Below are 7,008 nucleotides of genomic sequence, written 5' to 3'. Positions count from 1 at the left end.
AGGATCCTCCTTCTCTCTATGGTCCATTTCCTCCTTACCTTTCTCAGTAAATTTTCAAGGTTTAACTGGACATGAGTGTCAAGGAATAAAAGTTTTAGTTGCTTGTGGCATATTCAAAATCAGAGTTGAAGGATTAACTGTGTGCCGTGAGAGGTGGTGGAGTTTGTATTCTGCTCAAACCCCTGTAGGGACTCTGGCTTCTAGATGCACTGTGGGTGTCTTTTACTTGATCTTTATCCCATCTGAAAAAATCCTCGGAGAGCAGCAGGGTCAGCCTCATCCTACTTCCTAGTTCCTTTTTGTTCTTCCTAAAAGACAGTATTGGAATATGCAACTTTCTGATCCTGTGCCTGAAGATCTCCAACAGGGGTATGGGTTGTGATGAAGCATCTATGTCCTCTCAATGTTATATCTGTAAGAATTAAGAAAGGTAGGTTTTATATCTTCACAAGACAGATGGTATCAGGGCACCTGAAATCCTCGACTCTGATCCCAGCTTTGTCACTTACTAGCTGCATAATTCAGAGCAAGTTGCAGCCTATCTGAGCTCCCTTAGTATAAAGGGAAGAACGGGATCTACAGGGTGTACAGCATCCTTGCAAGATTTCATGAGGTACAAGTGAAGGCTGTGTGTGTGTGAAGTATGATCAAGACCAAATGAAGACTGGGTGTGGTGGCATATGCCTATAATCCTAGCTCTATGAGAGGTTGAGGCAGGAAGATTGAGAATTCAAGCCCAATCTGAGCAACTTTAGCCATTTAGCCACACCCTGCCTTAAATAAAAAATAAAAAAAGGGCTGGGGATGTAGCTCAGTATAAAAGCCCTGTATTCAATGCCCAGCACTGCCAAACAAACAAACAAAATCAAATGTTTTTCCTTCACCTGTGTCAAGACGTAATACAAGGACGAGTGTGTTGGCTCATGTCTGTAATCCCAGCACTCTGGAGGCTGAGGCAGGAGGATCATTGTGAGTTCAAGACCAGCCTGGGCTACAAAGTGAGCTCAAGGACAGTCTGAACTGTATAGTGAGACCCTGTGTCAAAAAGACAGAAAAAAACAAAAACAAAAACAAAAACAAAAACAAAAACAGATGTAATGTGCATTCTGGAACTCTGGCTTCTTACCAGAACAGTCCCAGACACCCAACTAAGAGGTCATCTGGCTTGTTCATGTGCTGTTCCAGCTTTGTCATAAGAAGTGCTTGGAGTTCTGCTCCTGACCAAGCTTTCTCCTGGAAGTGAACTCCCCTAAGGCTGCCCTTGGGAAGCTTACAACTGGGAAGTTATGAAGTTGCAAGTTTGGATGGGAAAATTCATGAGAAAGAACAAATGACATGTACAAAGTACCAGAGGAACACTTGAAAGTGACAGCCCACAGAGCTGAGAGAGCTACATGTGAAGGCAGTACTGAAGGTCAGTGACTTTAGAACTGCTTCCTTGGATGAAAGTTAGAAGTTAGTCTGTCCAAACATGGCAAAATGTTTGAGGAATCTGACTGCACTCAGTATAACTGAGGTTGTGGGGAGATGCAGACATATTATGAATGGAATACTGGAGAGGATGATGTCGATAATAACCATAAAGTACTTTGTATGCACCAGATGATTTGTTAAATTTATTTATTTATTTTTATTTATTTATATGCAGGGGCTTGAGCTCAAGGTCTCAACGTGCTATGGAAGTGCTCTCTGACTGAGCCCCATACTTGTTCTTTTCTATTTCAAAATTAAACTTGTAACAAAGTGAAAGTTTATAAAAAGTGGTTTTTTTTTTCCTTTTCTGTATTTAGTATAGGGTCTACAGGGTTTCACTATGTAGATCGGACTCATAGTGATTCTCCTTTTTTCAGCCTCCCAAGTGCTCGGATCACAGGAGCACGCCACTCGCCAGCTCAACATGCTCCCGGTGCAGGGCTGGCATGGCACGCACAGCATTCTGGGGATCAAACCTCAGCCACTGTGCTCTGCCTAAGCAGGCGCTTTAGTCTGCAGAGCTATCTGGCTGGCTATGCTATCCCTTTATGGGGATTTGGAGAGCATGCATGTCCTGCTCAACATAGTTGTGCACTCATGCACTGGGGATGGAACCCATACTTGGCAAGTGCTAGGCAAATGCTCTATCACTGATCTCCAGGGCCAGCATAGCAGGCCAGGGATCGAACCCTGGTCCCTACATTTTTTTGTATTTTTCAGACAGTCTCACTATGCAGTTCAGGCTGGACTTGAGCTCAATTTGTAGCCCAGGCTGGTCTCCAACTGACAATGATCCTCCTGCCTCAGCCTCCCAAGTGCTGGGATTACAGGTGTGCACCCCCATTGCCAGTTAAAAATTGTACATCTTGCTTGAGAAGCAACCATTATTTCCAGTTGAGCTCTTCACTCATGCAATCTCATGCAAACTTCAGGGAATCTCAATTGGGCCCCAACCACATTGCTTCAACCCTCTCTACATACTCTTCCATCTAGGGAAGGGGGCTCAGGAGTGGACCTGGCAGGTGTCATTTTAGAGTGGTCCACTTGTCTGCCTGAAATCACTCCATTTTGGGTCAATTTCCACCATGTAGGGTAACTGGTTTCCCTAATCTTTGGTAATCTGGTGTAATTATGGTCACTTTTTCCTTTTTTTCCTTCTTTTTATTAGCTTTGTCCTCCATGTGCTTGCTTTTGTTTTGTATCTAGTGCAGGGTCTACAGGGTCTACAGGATCTCACTACACAGATTGGACTCATAGAGATTCTCCTGTTTTCAGCTTCCCAAGTGCTGGGATTACAGGTATGTGCCACCACGCCCAGGCTCAGTTGCCAGCTCAGCATGTGCTTGGGTTGGGACTCAGCACACCCAGGGGGTAGGGCCGGCATGGCAGGCCAGGGATTGAACCCCAGTCCCTACATCTGCCTAAGCAAGCACTTTAGTCTGCTGAGCTATCTGGCTGGCCTTTCCAGGTGTTGCTTTAAATGTGCAACTAAATTATCCAATTCTGCTTAGAATTATGATTTCTCATATTAGAGAAGTATTAGAATTATACTTAGAGCTAGACATGGTGGTGTACACCTGTAATCCCAGCACTTGGGAGACAGGCTGGAGGATGAGTTATAGTTTGGTGTGAGTTTGAGACCAGCCTGGGCTACAAAGTGAACTTAAGGCCACCCTGAACTGTATAGTGAAACCCTAAAGGACCAAAACAAACAAACAAACAAACAAAAAACAAAGAATTATACTTAGAAAGGCTGGGGAATACACTAACAAAAATGTACCTGTAACCCCACTTCCCTAACACAACTGATCATTTTCTTTTTTTTTAACTGATCATTTTCATGCATTATCTTTTTTCTTTCTTCTCTCTCTCTCTCTCTCTCTCTCTGTACTGGGGATCAAACTCAAGACCTTATGCTTGCCAAGCAGGTGCTTATGCCACTGAGTTATCTCCCCAGATGTGTATTGTCTTCTAGTATTTTCAAGTGTATGATTTATACATAGCATGACTGACTCTGCTCAAAGATGTTGCATTTTAAATTTTTTCATGTTCCCATGTGTCACAATTCCTGTAACATCCTAGGGATAATTGAGTATATTTAGTTTAGTTTAGTTTTTTTTTTTTTACAGGGTTTTGCTTTGTAGTCTAGTTTGGCCTTGATATCCCCAGGCTGGCCTCAAACTCATGGTTTTTGTTTTTTATGTGTTTCAAATACAGTATTATTTTATAAAATGATTTCAAATTTCTAATGAGGAAAATGAAGAGTCCATAATCTCATCATCCAGCTAATACAGAATTATAAACATATTATCCACATATTTCTAAAAATTCTTTTAAAAATAGACACGATCATGCTTTAAAAAACAAAAACCTGCCAGGTCTGATGGTGTAGGCTTGTGATTTCCTGGGAAGCTGAGGCAGGAGGATCACAAGCATGAGCCCTGGGTGGCAATTTAGGGACTTGACAAGATCCCCAGAATAAAATATAAAAAATGACAGTGGCAAGGCCGTGGGTTTGATCCACAGTACCACACACACATAAGAAAAGGAAAAATTGCAACCCACCTTGTCTGTATTTTTGACTCCCTTTTCCTTGCAGGGTACCTGTATTGGTTACATTCTTCATTCCTGATTCTTCCTATCACTTTTTAGTTGAAGCATAGTGGTAGCCTACTCTGGATCCTTAGGTTTTTATGTAGTTACATTATTTTTACATTTCTCAGGCTGGCCTTGAACTTTTGGGCTTAAGTGATCCTCCTGCTTCCTGCTTCAGCTGCCCATGTAGTTGGCATTGTAAGCACACACCACCGCACCCCTTGGTTTTTATTGAATACTGAGGAGGGCACCAAAGGTCAGTGGCAAAGGTCAATAAAGATTCTCCTGGAAAAACTTTAAGACAAAGTCTCATATGTCAGGCTGGCCTTGAACTCACTGTGTAGCACATGCTGGTCTCAGATTCACAGCAGTCCTCCTCCCTCTTCTTTGGAGTGCTGGGATTACAGGCACACATGTCCTGCTCAACATAATTGTGCGCTCATGCACTGGGGATTGAACCCATGCTTGGCAAGTGCTAGGCAAATGCTCTATCACTGATCTCCGTCCCAAGCCCACTTCCCTGAAAACTTCCAGTGCTCCTGGGCAGGAGCCCATAGGATACAGAAGGGAAATTCAGCTCAGACTGGGAGCTGGGTTTGTTCTGTGTTTGCAGTTTCCCTGAGAGGTGGATCGGGAGAATGCAATGCAGTGTTGAGTAACCTCTGTATTTATATAAGCATTTCTCACTCAGCTCCTGCACGTCAAGATTGGAATGCATGTGCCCATGACACTGCCAGCCTGACTGGTCTCTGCTCCCCTCCAGCAGTGTGCACATCAGGATGGGTTATAGACTGTTTGTGGGGAGCTGGTCCATAAGGTTGGGCCACCTATGAGGCCAGGTTTTTTTTTTTTTTTTTTTTTTTCAGAACCAGGGATTGAACTCAGGCCCTCGTGCTTGCCAGGCAAGCACTTATTCTACTGAGCCATCTCCCCAGCCCCTTTTGTTGTTTTTTGAGACAGGGTCTTACTATGCATCCCAGACTGGCCTAGACTGAACTCCATATCCTCCTGCCTCAGCCTCCCTGGTGCTGGAGTTTCAGGCCTATGCAGCCACAAAAGGCAATGCCATGATGTTTTAATTACTATCACTTTGTACTACTTTAGCATTTGTAGGGCTTTGGTTTAAGGAGTTTTGAGTACTTTAATTTTTTTTATGTATGACTTTCTGTTTAGGTAGAACAAATGTTTGAAGGTAGTAAGCCACAGGAGGATTAAATGAATCACTGCGTCACTTAGCAAATCAAATTTCCTTCTTGTGGGGATTCGGAGAGCTTGACTCTTTCTCTAATGTTCCAAAGAAATCCGCTTTTCAGGTGGCTCGGCTACTTAGGCACGAGAGAAGGACGCAAAGGGAACAAGCAAGCTTCCCGCGTGCATCCGCCGGGTAGCGCGGTGACCCAGCCCTGGCCGGCTCCAGGGGAGAGGCAGCGGCCGCGCCCAGAAGGAGTGCGGAGCCCTCCGCACTGCCCGGGCTCCTGCCCCGGACGCCTCGCTTCCGCCCCCCGTGGTGAGCTTGCCCTCCGCACCTGCCCTGCGGCTGCCAGAGTCGCCTCCGCCGAGCGGCCAGCAGCGCGCAGGGAGCGGCCGGCGGGACAGGCATGGCGGGCCGCCGGGCGCCGGGGGAGAAGCGCTGGCAGCTGGTGCGCTGGTGAGTGGGCACCCCGGGCCCAGCCGCCCGGGAAGGAATGGGGGCGCTGGCCCAAAGTTTCTCCCTAAGCCGAGAGATTACGGGCCAGGCTGATGCAGCTCCTGGGCTGCCCGATCCAAACCTCCCCGTGCCCCCTGAGGTGGGGCTTTGCGGCTCTCTAGAGAGCTGGGCGCTGGGACACGCGACCCTGCCCGCGACTCCAAGCTTTGGAGGGACCTCTGGTCTCCTTCCACAGGCGCCCGGGCGGGGCTCCTTTCGGAGGGTCACCACACCTTAGCTTTCCCGTTTGTGCAGTTGAGGTGGGAGGGTCTCCCTGCCTACTTGGCGTTCTGGACCTGGCTCCCAACTGCCCCGATCCCGGTGTTCAAAGATGCCCAGCTCACCTACAGAAGGAACCCTGGGCTGCACATTTTGGGGATGAGGACTCCAAGAAGAAGGCTTAGGAGGCAAATGCGAAAGGGAAAGGATTCTAATGTTGGTGGGCAGTGGTCCCTTCCCCCAGCCGCAGTCTTGGCCAGTCTGGGAAATCAGAGCCGGCCGGTGTCAGGTTACGAGACTGCAGGCTGAGCCGTTTGCTGACAGTCCGCAGCAGTCTGCGGGGAGGGGCCTTGGAACTCGTGTTCCAGGGGTCCCGGCACCCGACCGACCTCTGCGTGGGGGGTCTCAGCCTGCTCAGCCCTTCGCCTCCCAGGGAAGACCCCGCGATCCAAAGGAGAGCATCTGCCTCCACCCCCATCCCATTCTAAATCACCCTACTGCACCAGGAACAAGGGCCATTTCTGAACTAGCGATCCGGGACACACCTCGCCAGAGACATGCTGCAGCCAAAATGCAAATAATGGCGAGTATTATGCATTGCAGCTACGGGGGCTTCCCAAGCACTTTCGATGCCGCTGCAGTCATAATCTTGACTGGATTCTGGCTTTGACTCAGTTATTCCTCAGAGTAACACTGAGAGGAAGCTATTAGCACCCCATTTTACAAATGAGGAGACTGAGGGTCAGGAAGGGAAAATGATTAGCCAAGGTCACACAGCAAACAAGTAGGAGAGTCAGGGTTTGCTCAAGGCTGGCCACGCCCCCAAGTTTAGATCCTCTGAGAATCCCAGGGTGCTGGGTGGAGAGGGCTGTTGGATGTGGGATGGGGTGTTGGGGTTGTCAATGTATTTTCAAGTTTATTATTCAGCAGCAGAACCACTCTTCTTCTTCTTCTTCTTCTTCTTCTTCTTCTTCTTCTTCTTCTTCTTCTTCTTCTTCTTCTTCTTCTTCTTCTTCTTCTTCTTCTTCTTCTTC

This window comes from Octodon degus, unplaced genomic scaffold (genome assembly GCF_000260255.1).
Source record: "Octodon degus isolate 3935 unplaced genomic scaffold, OctDeg1.0 scaffold00072, whole genome shotgun sequence".
In the NCBI taxonomy this organism is placed as follows: domain Eukaryota; kingdom Metazoa; phylum Chordata; class Mammalia; order Rodentia; family Octodontidae; genus Octodon; species Octodon degus.
Note: the sequence above shows the minus strand (reverse complement) of the source record.